Raw genomic sequence first — 16,774 nt, forward strand, 5'->3', positions numbered from 1 at the left:
ATTGGGTTAAACCCAGTCACCTGTAATTTCCCATGCGTGTCTCTATTTTGACTGAAAACAGTTAAATCAAATTTGATATTTGGCAAATTAATTGTTAAACAGCACTTGGAAACATGTTGAGTTCTCAATTATAGTGCTATTAAAAAAGCTCATTGCACCAGCTTGTATGAACCTCTCTAAGAGCACTTCATGTGGTAGAGATGAATTTATGTAATTGAGATTAAGCACCTTTGGACAGTTGGCTTTGTTGCTATGAAAATCTGAATTAGACTCAACCAGTGCTTACTAAGTAATGGTAATAATATTAACAATATTAACTGATGTTCCTCATGTAAGGGCTGCAATGTGGGTGGCAACATCCACTGTTCTTGTAACTCCACAAATGCCAAGTCAATACCCACAGAAATAATTGTGTGAATACAGAGCAAAACAAGGGTTGCTTAGGAATAGAAATGTGGCTGAACCACAGGATTTAGAGGCACTGTTAAATAGGGTTTCCAGATTTCTCTCTTGCAGTTGTCAGCGTGGAACTTGGTCCTTCTGCAAGGGTTTAATTAACTATTATTTCCTCCTTTGTGTTCATCTGACCAAACCTGTAAAACAGTTACAGATTTCCTGAGCCATGGAGCTGATTCCCTGTAGATGGGGATTGTGAAAGCCTTTGGCAATGCACACCAACAACTGCTTTTACTTTTATTTTCTATCCAGATTATTATTATTATATTAAGATGCATCAACCTTCTCATTTACAAACTGCTGACCTATGAGCAGAAATTGACAGCACCCCTTCATTGGTTTGCATGGCCAAGGCGGATCTTGAGAGGAAAAGGCCATGAGAAGTTCTGAAGGATGTCTGGAAAAGCGAGGATGCCTCATGTGGAATTTTGGTCTGTCAGCAAGGCAGCTCTGGGTGACAGGTACCAGCAGCTCTGCTGAAACATTTAATTAGTGGCTGCAATGCAGCCAATTACTCACTATGAATTTAAAGGCTGTTTAACTCTGGTATTAACTCGATGGCCTTGACTGATTTCCAGAGTATTTTCTGGATATGTGTGCAACAGGAAAATGATCCAAAGCAAACCCAACCTCCTGAATCCAGAGAGGCCCAGGGGGGTCTGAGCATCCCTCCTGGCTTGTATCCAGGTCAGGGGCAAAAGGGACTTTGGGAATTTCAGGCTGTGCTGACTTGAGCAGTTCTGTGTTTGGGCAGTAGGAAGGGAAAATGGTCTGGAGATTTAACAGGAATTTCAGGTAAAGTTCAGTCAATTTATTTAATCTTAAATTACTCCAACTCAAAGACCCATAAAATTCACTCCTAAAACTTAATCTAATATTTGCACTGCTGTATGGGGAATAATTACCAGAATACATCTATTTGAAGTTAATTGGTCATCTAGACCATACCCTGCTGCATGTTAATTACCCTGCCTATCTTGAATATTGTAAAAAAAAAAAAAGTCATTAGGAAGGATTTGTTTCTTCGTGTTAATGCCACACATCCTGCTCTGGCAGGGAATGGGCAATCATTACAGAATATCAAGGGTGCCATTTATGTGCTTGAGCATGATGCAGGTGGGATGCACAACAAATTGGCTGCATTAATGAAGCTGAATGAGGCTTTAAGTCTTAACCTTGGCACAAAGATATTAATTTGTCATTATGGCAAATGCTTTACACAGACCCCTTGAAAACAGACTTGTCACGTGTCAGAAAACATCTCTGCCCATAAAAAATGTCAATAAACATTACCTGAGTTTCAAATATAACTATTTTCCAATGTCAGTTGAGGATCTGGGTCCTATTTTTGGTATTTGTTGTTCAAGACTTAATAAAATCTCAAGGATCCAAAGGGGACTTTCCCATTCTGGGAAAGACAACTTCTCAGCCAGAAAGTCCCCTTGCATTTAGCACACTCCATATTCATTCAGAACCTGCTCTAAAATCCTCCAAAATTAATAACCACTTAAGATAATGGCAGATCTTAAATTAGACTGGGCTCTGTGATTCAAACTTGTTATTTGTAAGCAGCTCAGTAACAACTCTGCAGTGCCAGAATCCAAATGAACCTTCTTTCTTGAAGGGAATTTTTAAATGCTTAGATTTTTCACCAAGTTTGTTTCATGTTTTTTCCATACAAAATAAATTAATATTATTATTCTTTAATATGAATAGGTGAAGCTTGGGAAGAGAAAGGCCTTCCATTTTGTTGTTGTTTTTTTTCTCCCCCCCCTACCCTGCACAATGGAAACATCTTCCCTTTGCCTTTTTTTTTTTTTTGTTCCCTTTCCCTTTAAACAGAGCCACCCTTTCCATTTAAAAGATCCTACATTTTCTGTGGCAGAAAACATCACAAAAATCCTGTATTGGAGACACAGTCTCAGCAACTAAAAAAAACCTCCAAAGTCAAAAGTTATGTCTGTTTATACCAATGCAGAACGCAGGAGGAAATTTTATTTTCTCCTCTGTTATTAAATTAGATAATCCAAAAGGACTTTGCTCAAGAGTTTTGCACTCCATTGGCTGCATAGGACATCTGGAAATGAAACTGGAACTTATCTCCTGCAACATCTGAGCTGTGCAGAAGTCAAGACAGGAGGATATGGTTTGCTGTAATTTTACCTAAAGCTGATTTACAGATAAATCAGAACCTCAGCTGTGGGGTAACGTGCCAAATGCAAATTTCAGCTCCTCCTATGAAACTCACCCACTTTGCTTTGCTGAAGTCTCTCTTCCAATGTTAATTTTATTTGGCCAATGTGCAGGTAGAATCAAAGTCTCAGTAAACATATCATAATCTATCTATTGCTTAAGTAGTTCCAAATAAGAGAAGTTTCTTCTGTGCTTAATTTTCCTCACTTCCAAATCTGACAAGAAATCAAATTTGGAGATTATTTTCTGAAAAAAAAAAAAAGAAAATAAAAAAGGGGGCTTTGTTAAACATGACAACTTGCAGTTTTCCCAATATATTCTGCAGTAAAAGTGTCTGGTGTCTTCCCAGAAGCTCCTAAATTTGGGGATTTGACTCTGGGGACCTTGTCTGAGTTGCAATAGGACCTGTGGAATTTTGGATTTCAATGTGCAGGCTCTTTTTGTGGGACAAATTCTGCCTCAGATGGGATTCCATGAGGAGCTCAGGTAAAGCTGGAAGATAAGGAGCAAAGACAAAGCCAAAACATGAAAAGTCTCCAAGCCTGTGAGACTAATCTCAAAGTATTACTGGATTAAATGCAGTTACAAAATCCAGGGTTATCACAAAGGTATTAAAATATTATTTTTCCTAAATCAATTTTGCAAGGTGGCTTTTCATATATGATTCACGTAGTCCAGGAGCCTGGGGCTTTTGCCCTTGTTCTGCTGCTCTCTGCCACTTCAGAGTAGAAAATAAGCATAAAATAATCATAGAAAACAGTTTTCAAAGTAAAACATTAACCTCCATGCTCAGATTTATCTGCTTCATCTATTTTTGTTGCTCTGAATTAATGTAAGAGCGCTCTTTTCTGAGCAGCTCTCAAAATGGTTTTATTGCCAATGTTTGTCAGCTGCTGATCTTCTTCATGCAAACCCAAGTTTATGAATGATGAGGGGAAGCAGGACGGGGTAAAACTCAGCAGCAAGAGGAACAAACTCGGGCAGTAGCAGCTTTCTGAGGTAAACGTGTGGAATAAAAAACTCACTGAACAATGACCAAGGTGATCAGACACTGATTTTATGCTGCCTTGCAGTGACCAAAAGGAAGAATTGAATATATGAGAATTATTTTGAGCTTTCAAGCTGCTGTACAAAGGACTAATGACCTCATTTGAAATGCTGAGCAAAGGCTACCAGAGCTGTAAAAAAGTCAGCAAGTAAAACAGGTCTGAAAATAACTACCAGGGTAATTGGGGAACAGAAGGAAATTGGGAACTGAGAGACCTTGGCTTGATTAGCCAAAGTAAAAATGAATGGAATTGCCACTCCTGTTGTGACTGAGGGAAGGCCCAAGGAGGGGAAACAGCTCCATAGCTGGAGTGTGAGAGCTTCAGAACTTCTCAGGAGTGAATGCTCCTCACCATCACTACAGCAATCAGATTGTGGTCTCCTGAGGGGGCTGGATAGGCAGAAAGAAGGAAAAATAAAAGGTAAAAATGAGGATTAAAACCATCCCACCAAACAGACTCCTCCCATTAACTGCTTCTAAAATCGGGGTGCTGATGGCAGCAGGAGGAAATGGAATGTGCTCATCCAAGTCCCTCCAGCTCACATCAGCAAGGGCAGATTGCCACAGCTCCCTGCAAGCACAACTGAAACCAAGTCCAGGGCACAGCACCAGACACTCACTGAGCTCCACATTGTCACAGTGCCTTCAATGTCACTCATCAGGGGCTGGCACTTGTCAGTTTTCCCCATGAGTGGGCCTATATTTGCAGAGCACTTAAATCTCCCCTCTTTCAGGATGACAGAGGCTGAGCTTGCACTAGGAAACTACTGCATGCTTGATTAGTGCTCTGATAAATGATTCCCAAGTCTGCATCCTCCTACCTGCCACACACAATATCTCTCCCAAAAACTGTTCTGCACGTAGGCCACCACAGTTCCCATGGATCCCCTGAGAACAGGCTCGCTCTTGGCAGGGTGAATAGAAGAACGAGAGGCTGAGATCAATGAATGAATGAGAGGGGTTTGAATTGTCTGAGGGAGTAGATGTGCTTTTGAAGCAGTGGCTAATTTGGGAAGATGTGTCCCCCTTAGTGGTTACTACCTTTAACATGCCCTTGCTGGCCTTTTTAAGGGTTTTGAGTGTTATTTCCCATAAAATGCCGTTCCCAGGTCACTTCAGGCACTGCCCTGCCAGGTCCAAATGACTGAAATCTGATTTGGCTGTCCTTTGCTTGGGCCCCAGGTGGAGCTTGGGGAATTAATGTCTCTTTGGGCTTGCTTTCCAAAGGAGCAGAGTGGATTTTCCCCATGAACAACCCCTTTAATCAATTTTCCCCTGTTATGGACAAGCTTGCAGGCACAGGATGATGCCCTATTAGAGCAGCACATGCAGCTTTTGGGCACACAAGGCTTTCCACTGGCTGCTGATGCAGCAGCAAACTTCAAGCAAAAGGCAGGTCAGGCACAGCTCCATCAGCTGATGATGTCAACAGATTATACAAATGATACTGGAAAAAACAGAGCAGTCACAAACCCAGTTACAAATTTCTGCCGTAATTCCCTATCTGCTCTAGGGCTGGCTATGAGCACAGGAAAACAAATAACTTTTTCTTTCTTCTTTTCTGGTGAAAGAGCCTCATCTCATGCCAGCTAATTGAAAGGATGAGACCCATTGGTCCTATAATTGCCATTATTAATTACCATAATAATTACTAATAATCATCCTGACTCCAGTGACCACACTTCTCAGTCCTTTACAATCCCACCAGATTATGGGAAAACCAATACAACTGGCAGTGCTGTGAATCATCCAGAACAATTTCTATAGCTGCCTAAGCCAGTCCTTGAGGGAGGCATCTAATTATTCATGACATTTATCAGGCCTTTGTACTGCTCTGCCACCACTGCCAATGCCAGCCCATTCCATACTCCAAGGTAAATCCATGGATCACACTCACCCACGGGCTCATGTCCAGAGAGAATCCCACTCCTTTGCACTCTAAGTGCTTAGGGAGGTGCAGGAGTCCCTGCTTGCTCACAGTTGAAATTTTTTAATCTCTTTCTGCAATAGGACACCATGACTTACTCAGCTAACAATAAATGAAGCTTCATTTCTTTGTAGTTATTTCAGAGCACACGAGCCAAGTGCCACAGATGAAGATACAACACAGGACACCTCTCTGAAGAATTCATTTTCCCCATTATCAAGCCAGTAAGTTAAACAGAAAGAACTAAGTTAAAAAGCTTTTTCTGACCTGTTGTCAGACAAATCCCATTTGTTTTCACTGTCCCATTTACACAACAACTGCAATTGGCAAGAGCCTCTTGCTGTATTTTGGAAGAGTACATGGCTGGGAAAAGCAGCAGAGTCTGAGGTGGCTCCTGGGATTGAACCCTCACGCCACAGAGGAGGTGCCAAAGCAGCCACTGGGACTCCCCTGGGCAATCCCTCATGCAGCTCATGCCAAGTCCTGTGTAACAAATGCACATCACAGCACTGATGCACAAAACTGAACTACAGAGGGATGCAAACACGATGGGAATTGGGAAAACCCCCCATGAGCCAGCTGAGAAGCTTTTAGGATATTTGATGTCTTTATAAAAAAGTCACTGCAGCTTTAAGATCAATTATTTACACTGAGACTCCTTAATGTAGTAGCTATTATTTTCTGCTCCTGTATCTATAATTACATGCTGCCTAGTTAATGTTTATTAAAACAAGAATTTACTTCATTAACAGCCAGCTATTTTGGCTACGAAACCAGAGAATGGGATGAAGCAGGGGGACACACCAGGTCAGCAATTCTGCTGTCAGCTCTCAGCTCCCCTTGCGACAAGTCTTTACCTGAGCTCGAGGTTAGATTCATTTTAGAGAAAAAAAATGTGAAAAGGAAAAAACAAATCATCATCTTTTAGAGAGCTATTTTAGAAATTCAGGGAGAATTACTTGAGGGCTGGTTTATGAGATGTGTGCTGAGCACCTGAACACTGCTCCCTTCTCATGTTTTTGCCCATCTAATCCCAGCTATGATATTCCTAACTGGAGCTGCTTGGTTGACCCAGGCAAGCTGGGTTGGCTGCAGGCCTTGCTTGGATTAGCTCAGACTCAAGAAGGGTGGAAATGATGAAAGTTCAGGAAAGGATTGAACACAGCTGCTTTAAAAAAAGCACAAAATGGAAGGAATAGCTTATGATGGCAGATGAGAGGATAAAGCCTTCAGGAGAAGGTTACTCTTTACAGACAGTACCGGGTGCTGGATCCATTCTTTCATCACCACAGAACTGGTCCTGGGCAGGGGAGCTGAGGGCCCTGCCAGTGGTTTGCTCAGAGCTGACATCAAACAGGGCTCAGCTGAGCCGTGCAGTGAGAGCTGGCACAGACAGGTCAGCCGGTGGCACTCCCCACCTCTGCTGGGAGGGCTGAAGGGGATCTGCACATCTGCAGAGACCTCTGTTTCCATGGATACTTCTGCCTCCAACACCTCTGCACCCGTGCTCCAGTTAAGGTCCCTCTCGTGTTTGGCACAGGCTGAACATTTTCATAAAAATAAATCAGTAGCAGGAGGTATTTCTAGAACTGTTTGCAATGCTCAGGCCTGAGAAATGAAAGTTCGAAGCAACTATGGCAACAACCCAAACTGCTTTATTTTGCAAAAAATACAAATGAGGAAAAAATTGCTTGATGGAGCAAAGAGCAAAAATTGCTTGATGGGGAAGGAGAAAGATGTTTTTAATTTGACTAAAATTTACCAGCTGGTTATAACCATGGAATTTTAAAGTAAGGAATCTGGCAAGGCAATACCTGAACAATGTGCTAACATGCAGAAAAACACTGAAAATTTTTAATTAAAAAGGAAACCAAGGGTATAGACTCTAAGCGGAAGGAATAGATTCAGCAATGTTTGCTGTCACATTGACTGATACAATTTTATATCTTTGAAAATGAACTGGGTAAAAAAATCCAATTGAATATTGATGAAACAGAGATGATCCCAAATTATAAAGCATGGAAAAAATATCAGAAAGTAGGTTATTTTCCTCAGACAAAGATACACATTAACTAGAGCTGAGACTATCGACAGAATTAAAGAGAAAAAAGTTGCTTGGCAGACCTAGTGCTAAAACACTGACCCAAAACAGAGGTAAACTGAGGCAGGTTACATTTATATCTCACAGAGATGCTGGAAATGCAAGGGGGACCCAGACACCTCCATCCCATGTGTTATCTTCTCTGAGCACTGCAGTTTTGATCACCTCTATGGATGTTGGAGATTCCCGGGTGATTTCAATCATTAGATCTGATCTTTAGGCAGTATTGATTGTGAAGATCAAGGTGTAAAGGGAGCAAAGAACAGACACAGACTGCTTACAACACAGGCCAATGAAATGAAGGAAAGAGGGTTTTGTGGGGTTAGGAGGGGCACAGAACTTTCAGAAATGGCTGTTAAGATGAAAGAAATAACTTTTACTGGTAGTAAGTAGACAATAAAATAGCTGCATGGAAATTTCAGCAAAGAGGGCAGAAAAGCCAACCCTCAAGAACAGATTCCTCCATAAAGGAGGTGACTGTTCCTAGTCTTCTATTCAAGGGGCACTTCAAGCCTCATATGAACCATTAGAATTTTAATTTTACAGTCTGTCTAGTTCATAGATGCCATTTAAGATTTTTTCTTTTCGTTCTCATGCAACCGACCTTTTGAACATCAAACCTGCCAGAATCAGCTACAAGAGAAATCAGCTCTTCAGCCACTGCAAAGAAAAGCATGAACCATCTACAAGTAATTTTAGTCTGCCACTGCAGCTATTCAAAAGTCATCCCAGCTCATTTGGTTTTAAAAAAGAGAAACAATCACCTTTCCTTGTTCAAAAACATCAGGTTGACTGTCAAAACATGGAATATGCAAGACTGAATGATTCTTCCTAGGTGGTAAAATAGATAATGTGAACTGCAGCAAGACCTTCAAATCCTCATCTTGCTAGCAGGGTCCTCACTAACACAAGGCTTCAACACAGGAAAATACAGACATGGCTCTGGGTCAGGTCTGAGGTTCAGAGTTAAGTGGTTCCTCTGGAACCCAAAGAGAGGAAATTTGCAATTTTACCTTATAAACTCTAACACAAAGGACAATTTTTATGATGGCCATGACTCAAAAGAAGCCAAGCTTTTTTTTTTTTTTTTTTTAATAATGCATAGAAGTAAGTAACAAAAACCAGGAAATCTGCTTTGGGCACAGATCAAATCCAGACTATCTATGCTGACAGAGAAAGTTTAGAGTGCTTGAAAACAGCAAAGTTTAACAGAAACCATTTTGTGACTTTAACCATTGCTACAAGGCACTCATTAAAATGCTACAGTGCATTAAAATACATTAGCCTTACGTTATTGCTGTATTAAATACCCCTAAGGTGTAAAAACACAATAATCAAAGCATTAAAAAATCACTGCCTGCTGCTTTACCTGGTCACTGCCAGCCACACAGGTTGGGTTCACGTCTATATCATTTTAACCTGATATATTTTGACTTTTTTTCCCCATCCTGATTGCCTGAAATGTATTTACTTTGCTCTATGATGTTGTGCTTCTCGTTGCCATTTCTGAGAGAAGAAACCTTACCATTTCTGTGCTTTTCCAGGGAATTTAGTCAGAGGAAACACATCAGCTGGGAGCACAGTGAGTTGATGGATATCCACTGACAAAGCTGAAAAGCAGATGGTTTTTGTTTCTATTCCAACCTAACAGCAGAGAAAACTCCAATTACAATATTCTAAACTGCTAAGGTTATTCTCAATAAATGTGATCTCCATTTGGATGATTAGCCTGAAAAAATAAAATAAAATAAAATGAGGCCCTTTTTAAAACTGAGCTCATCTACTAATCAGACAAGCTAACAAAATGACAGCAATCTAAAATGTAGCCAGTAAAAATCAAAGGACACTCAGACTGCACCAGCCCTGGGCTGTGCTGACACTTTGCTGCAGTTTGATGGCCACAATACCCATATGAACAACATACAAAAAGTTTCTCCAATATTCCTCCGAACACAAAGCTAATCATGCCACCTTGAAAGTAAAAATACTGTAGCATTTTAATTGAAAGGAAAAAAAAAATATGCTAACCACTCCACCTTTTTTCCCAAGAAAAATCAATCAAGGAATCCTCAACTAAGAGTTGACCTCTTACATCCCATCTCTAACTAGGAAGATTATGGACTCAATTATTTTCTTAATAATTTCTTTCTCTGAAGAAGGACATAAAGTTTTCAAATAAGAAGTTTAAAAGGCTTTGAACAGCAATGACCACATGCCATGAAAAATAGAGGGGAAGATTACCAAAGTGCCTGTTTTATATATAAAGGTCAGTGCTTCTGGTATTTTCAGACCAAATGACATTGTTTTACCCAAAATTAATGGGGATTTCAAGGGGAAGGAATGTATCTGCTCTGTGCAGTTAGCAGGGATCTTTAGTACTCACTTATTCCATCTTTCTTTCAGCATCTACTGAATTAGTGCACTCTGGTCCACTAAGAGCTCTGGAAGATGCACATGCCTCAGATACGGAAGGAATGTGGTGGTGCTGCCCACAAAGCCACAGCAAGCAGCTGCAGAGCAGTCTCAGACCAAGATTGCTACTTTTATATCCCCAATAACACATTTAAAAAGAGACCAAAATTGGCCAAGAGCTCATTCCTGAGACCCTCTCTCACAACACACAGCTCCTGGATGCCACAATTTGGATGCCAGTTTGGTACACCCCCACATTTTGGTGTTTCCCTTTCTGCATCTGTGTTTCCATCCCAGTGGCTGTGCTATGGGAGCTCTGTGCTGTTCAAAGAGAGACAAAAAGTGGGGAAGAAAAATTAGTCAGGCAAGTTTTCAGCTGCTTTATGACTCCAACTCCTTTTTGTCTCCTGCAGCCTGACGTTATCAACCCGATCTCTTTGCCCAGGGAGCAGAGGGCATTTGGATCCCATTGCTTGCTGATTGCCTCCTGCTCTCATTTCCCTGATTATTTAGAGCCCTCATACTCTAAATTCAACAGGATCAAACTCAACTAATTACTTCTTTATCACTCCCAGGACAACTGCTGGCAGACAAAAAATATCCCTTGTTTATAAAATGCCTCCAAAACCCTGAAGAGAGAGTGTCTGGAGGTGCTTCTACATGGCTACAAACAATAAGGGATCTTTTCCTACACGGTTACAGAAGAAGCTGGAAATTATGTCTGCACAGTCAGACCTCTGTCCCAAGCTTCACAACTCTGCCTTCATTCACACACAACCTAACACACAACATTCACACATAACCTATCCCTGCAAGCTTCAGGGTGAATCTTCCCATCCCGATCCACTTGGAGTCAAGTTCATCCTCAGGAGATTCCTCCTGGGATAAATGTGGCCACACCTCTCTGCTCCAGCAGCAGTGCCAGCAGCCTGTAAAGGCAGCAGAGATTCCCCAGAGCAGTGGGAGCAGGCAATCACCCAGTGCTTCTTGCCATCCTGTGCAGAGGAAGACTCTAATTCCCTTTCTAGCTCAGCACCAAAGAAGGATGGGATTCTTTTCATTTACACTTGCAGAAAACTGGCTTGCAAGCTGCAGAAGTCAAACTTATATGGCATTTTAAAACTCCCTATCATTACTTAATACCTGCCATAAAAATTACAGGCAGCAGTTTTGTCTTTATACCTGCAAATACAACATTCTTGAAGAAACCTGTGACCCTACTGGCTTTTGTGTTTTGTTTTTGCATCCAGAAGATGATCATACTTGTCCCAAGATGAAAACAAGTGCCAAGCAATTACATTTACAACCTACATATTCTTTGGTAGACACTTCTAAAAGAGGAAGCTGATGTTTTTACTCCTAGAGTCACACATAACCATTTAATCAGAAACATCCAAATAATTTCAAATGAATAAATACCACTGAGCTTGCTCTGCAGGAGTTCTGTGTTTGAACAGGTGAGCTCCCAGAGCAGCTGAGCACTGCCAGTGCTGGAAACTCTGGGCTCTGACACGGGATGAGTAATGGAAGTGGGAAGCTCCTGTGAGTGATCCACATATTAGTGCCACTTGATAGATGAAGTACTTTTCATATCAGATATCCCTGCATTTTAACTACATTGCAATTACACTGCAACCATAATAACCATCAGCTCAACTCCACCACACAGTGAGCAGCTATCACACCTTTCCCACACCTAAATAAGAGGTAATTGCAGTTACATCACCCTTATCACAAAAGGGCTTTTTTGAGTAATTAATGACTTTAATTACAGCATGGCCATGCTGCCTAAATGAAGCATTTCAGTGACAGATGAAGACTAACGAGTGTGTCACAAACCTGTGCCATGGCAGTCCTGCACATGCAAACCACTGGGCACTACAGAGTGCTCACAAAGCACCACAGAGTGCTCAACACTTTGATATCAATGAGACTGAGGCACAGCACACCAGACTTTCCAGTAATCCCAGATACAACATAAAATGTTGATAATTTCACAAATAATTAACAGGACCATTCCCTATATATTTGACAATATGGACCCGTGATTTTTTCTTAAGGGAGTTCCATGCAAATGAGAGAAGTAATTTTTGCATACTTCCCCCCCCCACCAGTTTCAGTGTAAATGATACTGATGAGTTTAATCTTGTTAATAAATGAAATTAAACCTTTATGAATAGTGAATTTCAATCAAAGTCACCTGGGCTTAGCAGTCTCAGTCTGAACATCTCCTAAGTCCTTGGCATAACCACACTCTGAGCCCACATACTCACAGTTCCACTGATTCATTACTTGGGCAAAGCTGCATTAATTCTGTACATAAATGCATCTCCATTTGATTGATACAAAACCATTCAATATCGGGCTGATTTTAATCCCAAGATGACCAATAAACAAAAAAAACAAGCCCAAACAAGGATACCAACAACTGAGATATCCATAGGTAAATAATGGATAATTTTAGCAGTACAAAAGCCTGCCTGGCTGACATGGGAATTTCAGGATACAGGGAAAGGAGTTGGCTTTTTTGAGAGCAACTGCTACATAGCACTAGTGTATAAATAAAACAAGGAACCAATTCACTGATCTCTGCTCAGAGAATTCAGCTGCCCTCACACTAAAAACTGCCTTTCCCCATCAGGACACAAAGACAATTCATGTGGCATTCCAGAGTGAAAGGCAGGAGGAGGCTCAGTCTGGGGGCATCACTCCGAGGACAGTGATGGGAACATGACATCCCTGGGAATTAAGGCAAAGTACCCCCAGGAAGAGGCACTCAGTGAAGTACCAGGCATTTCCCTTCTCCTCCAGACCCCTGGTACCTTATCCAAGGCATATCCTAAGAAGAAAGGGATTTTGGGCTCACAAGTCATAAATTATGAGCAGTATTTCTCTTGGACATGTTGAGATAAATTCCACCTTGTAGTTCTGATTACACTGTATTTCCAGACAGGACACAGAACACAAATACCCTTTGAAGCTGTAAAATTCCTGCTCCTGGTGTTTTACAGTTCATTTTGTTGAGATAGTAGAATCTCTACAGCTACCATGACTACATCTCTCTGATTTTCAAAAATGTTTCAGCCTTTAGAAAACGTCACCCTTAATTTAAGTGCAGTGTCAGAACTGGCTCCTCCTTGGGAAAATGCAGCAGGCACACACACAGTTATCATCTTCCTTGAATTACCTTCAGAGGAAGTAGAATATGACCCTTTGAGAGAAGCCTTGTGATTGCAGCACCTAGATAATGTTACCTCTCTTCTTCATAAGTGGTGAAAAATCGATGAGCTTGACTAAATTAATTTACTTCAACCTCAGCTCTTGTCAATAGCAAACAAATTATTTGAGCTGGGGCTCTGTTCAGTGAGCTATAGATACAGCCAATAACTCATCAGTAAATGCTGGCTCCAAAGTGAAGCTTCTTAGGTATCTAAATCACTATCTCCAACTATACATATTTTGTATGTAATGCAACATTTAGGTTGGTTTTCTGGATAGAACATCAATACACCTCCACTCCTGTCATTCCAGTTTTAACACAGGCTTCTCCCTAAGCACACCCAGGCCACTGCTAGCTGTCCAAAATCCAGGACTGCCTCCCCCTCTGGCAAGTACCTTGTCATTGGAATATGAAGTTAAAGTCCTGTATTCTTAGGCCAGCTCTCTCACTTATTCTCTTTACAATGTGTGGCAAGAGGCGATTGATTTATGGCACCTCTAAATCACACTTCTGGAAATGCTAAAAAAGAGAGAGAAAGCTTCGAGTCTCCCACTTCCTCACTGTGTCCTTCAGGTCACTACATGAGAGCAGCCAATGCCGTTCCCTGTTTGAGGGGTGTAATCCAACTGCCCACAGCCAGGAGACAAACGAGGCATTGAGAAGCAGCAGCTCTGGGCTGTAACTCTCCAGCAACGCTGAGCCAAGCTGGAGGGAGGTACTTCTACCTGGGAGAGAGGGAAGGCTTCATACATCCTCTTTCTGGTTTTCTTCAGCTAATGAAAGAATGCTGGTACTTCCATGTTTCAGACACACCCCATGCCTTTGGATTTAAAGCAATTTATGAGTCTCCTACCAAAATCCAATGGTGCCAAGTCTGTAAACTGTGGTGCCACCTTGCTGTTGTGACTGAGCCACCCCTTGGCTGATAAAGGAGAAGTGGAGTGCACATCCCCCAGGACCCTGCACACAACAACTCTGCTGTCAGCAGCTCATGGGACAGACACTCAGCCTCAGATTGCTCTGAGCAGCTTTTGGGAACAACAAACAGCAAAGGGACAGAGGAAAATTCAGAAGTTTATCTTGTCCTTCAGTAAACTGGCACAGAGCCATGGAAATCAATGAAACAAAGCTCATTTAGAGCCCCACAGGCTCGGACCTACTGCTTGCTGAGTAATATTTGCAAGCTTCCAAGATATCACAAACTATAAGAATTCCTCTCCCTCCCAACAGCTGAGGGAGAAATCTCTCCATGCACACATCAGTCTACAACACAAATAACACCTTCCAACAGGGTACATTTACACTGCTGCTTGGCAAGGAACACCAATGCATGCAATGGATGATCTGCTGCCTGTGCTGGAGGAACCAGAGTTCAATGGTACTGACTTCTGGGCAGCAATGATTTTGTCCAAGGTGTTTAAGGTTAGTCACATGTGTAAGTGCCTTGCTGAACCCAAGCATCCATCATTTCAGTGTCTCAGGCTCTCAGATCACCTGATCTTTCCCCCTGCAAGCAAACCAACCCCTGCACAAACAACCTTGTGCTCTTTTCTGCTCATCAAAGTAGTGGAAAAAGAAATGGGTTTGTTGGTTTGTTGCCATTTAATTATTAATATGAATGAGCTCTTTTCCCCCAGTTCTTCACCAAGTTTAAAATTTTAGCAATGAGGAACTGCTTTAAAATACTGTGATGTAAAATGCAAGCCTAGTAACCCAGACAAGAGACAGTCATTAAGTTAGGGGTTTGGCAAATTACACAGCTTTTTTTCAACTCCTTCTGTTCCAGCTGACAAGAGAGCACAATGGAGGGCAGAGGGAAGAGGAGGAGAAACTGTATCTGTGTGTTTTCATCATGAGAAGAGGATGAAAGGACAGTGGTGGCATGGTCAGACAGGGCAGGGTGAGTTCTGTCCATCTGTCCCTGCATTTGTGGGATGTGGGAATTGCTACCAAAGCACTGAACACTTCTGTTTTCATCCTAACACCAGAACAGAAATTACTGCTTCAACATTAGCCAGATTCAAATGACATTAAATGTCACTGTCAGATGTTATTTTTCCCTTGCCAGAAATATGTCCAATTAACATAAAAATCAGACATCTAGCATGCAGATGAATTAAATAATTAGCTAGCTAATGCAAATATCATCTTGACACTATTAACCCTGCAACAACAAGATCTTGGTTTGTACCACAGACTTCCGACCCACACTCTTCCCCTTCAGTCTGGAACTTTCTTACAATTATATGTAGAGGTATTTATCACAAATATCTGGCCTGTTTTCCAAATACAAACACTACCATTATTTTTCTGAAAACCACCTCCTTTTCCCAGGGTCTGTAATCACCACAGAAGCCATGACTGAGCATCTTCTGCAGCTCTACAGCCACATAAATCACACCTGCAAATTCGTGACCCCATTGGAATCGGAGAATTTGCAAAGAAGAAACCAAGAAATTCAGCTGGAACTGAAGAAGATGAGAGAGATACCAAGAATAAATTTTCCATTGGAAAATGGAAATTAGACCTTATTCCAAGAGCAGCTTCCTTTATCCTGCCAAGAGCAGCAGACTGTTGCAAAGGCAGGAGGGGTCCCATCCCATTAAAAAGTGCCCTGGACATGTCTGTAATTGGGAACGTCCAGGCCTTGTTTGCTGTGAACAAACCCCAGCAGATATTGGCCCCAGAAATTGCTGCCATTCATTTGATAAGTCTGTGCTTGGGTTCTTGCTGCTGGCAGTCTCTCTCCTAAATAATTAAAGATGAAGAATGGTTTCTCTCTTGGCAATTCCTCTAAAAAATGGGATATTTGGAAGCATAGTCCTTGAAAGCATGCTGGCCTTATTACTGGAGAAAAGATGACATTGGGCAGAGTCTGAAGCACAGTAAAATGCTCATCCTTGCTCCAGTTTCCTTTAAAAAGATGCCACCTAAGAATTTCCAAAGTTACGAAGGGGCTGCAAGATTTAAATGGAAATTTGTTTAGGGAAACACAAATGTAGCCACAGAAATTAGTATGGGATGGTGAATAAGTGTTTAGAAATTGAACAGATCTCTTAGGAGTCTGTTTTTATTTGGTTTTATCCTGAAGTGGAAAACCTGCAATGAAGAGCATCCACATTTTGGTAGAATCTTGCCTGGATACCCGCGTCGGTAATTATCACTGTTAGGCAGGATAAAGTACTTTATTGAATTTGTCTGCATTTGCTCTTCCCCTTGTTGAGGCCATTTTGGCTGTAAGTTCTTACACTGTGTTTCTGCCACAAGCCAAATTAGCTGGAAATACTTAGGCAAAAGGGAAGCAGCTGCTGCCAGTGGGAAAGCTCACTGAGCTTCCAAAGCTTGATGCTTCCAAATCTTGCCCCAGCTTCCCTCCAAAAATCAACTTGAATTTTCCCTTTATCACTCTTACGGAAA

At 41.5% G+C, this 16,774-nt stretch overlaps 1 long non-coding RNA gene across 1 annotated transcript; it reads left to right on the forward strand.

Moving 5' to 3' along the window:
- The first annotated feature begins 6,989 nt into the window (after nt 1–6,989).
- LOC135297724 (uncharacterized) lies at nt 6,990–16,464 on the forward strand. The gene is made up of 3 exons (XR_010359642.1): nt 6,990–14,779; nt 15,144–15,257; nt 15,692–16,464. It is a non-coding gene; the product is annotated as an uncharacterized LOC135297724 (long non-coding RNA).
- The last annotated feature ends 310 nt before the right edge of the window (nt 16,465–16,774 follow it).

This window comes from Passer domesticus, chromosome 3 (genome assembly GCF_036417665.1).
Source record: "Passer domesticus isolate bPasDom1 chromosome 3, bPasDom1.hap1, whole genome shotgun sequence".
NCBI lineage: Eukaryota > Metazoa > Chordata > Aves > Passeriformes > Passeridae > Passer > Passer domesticus.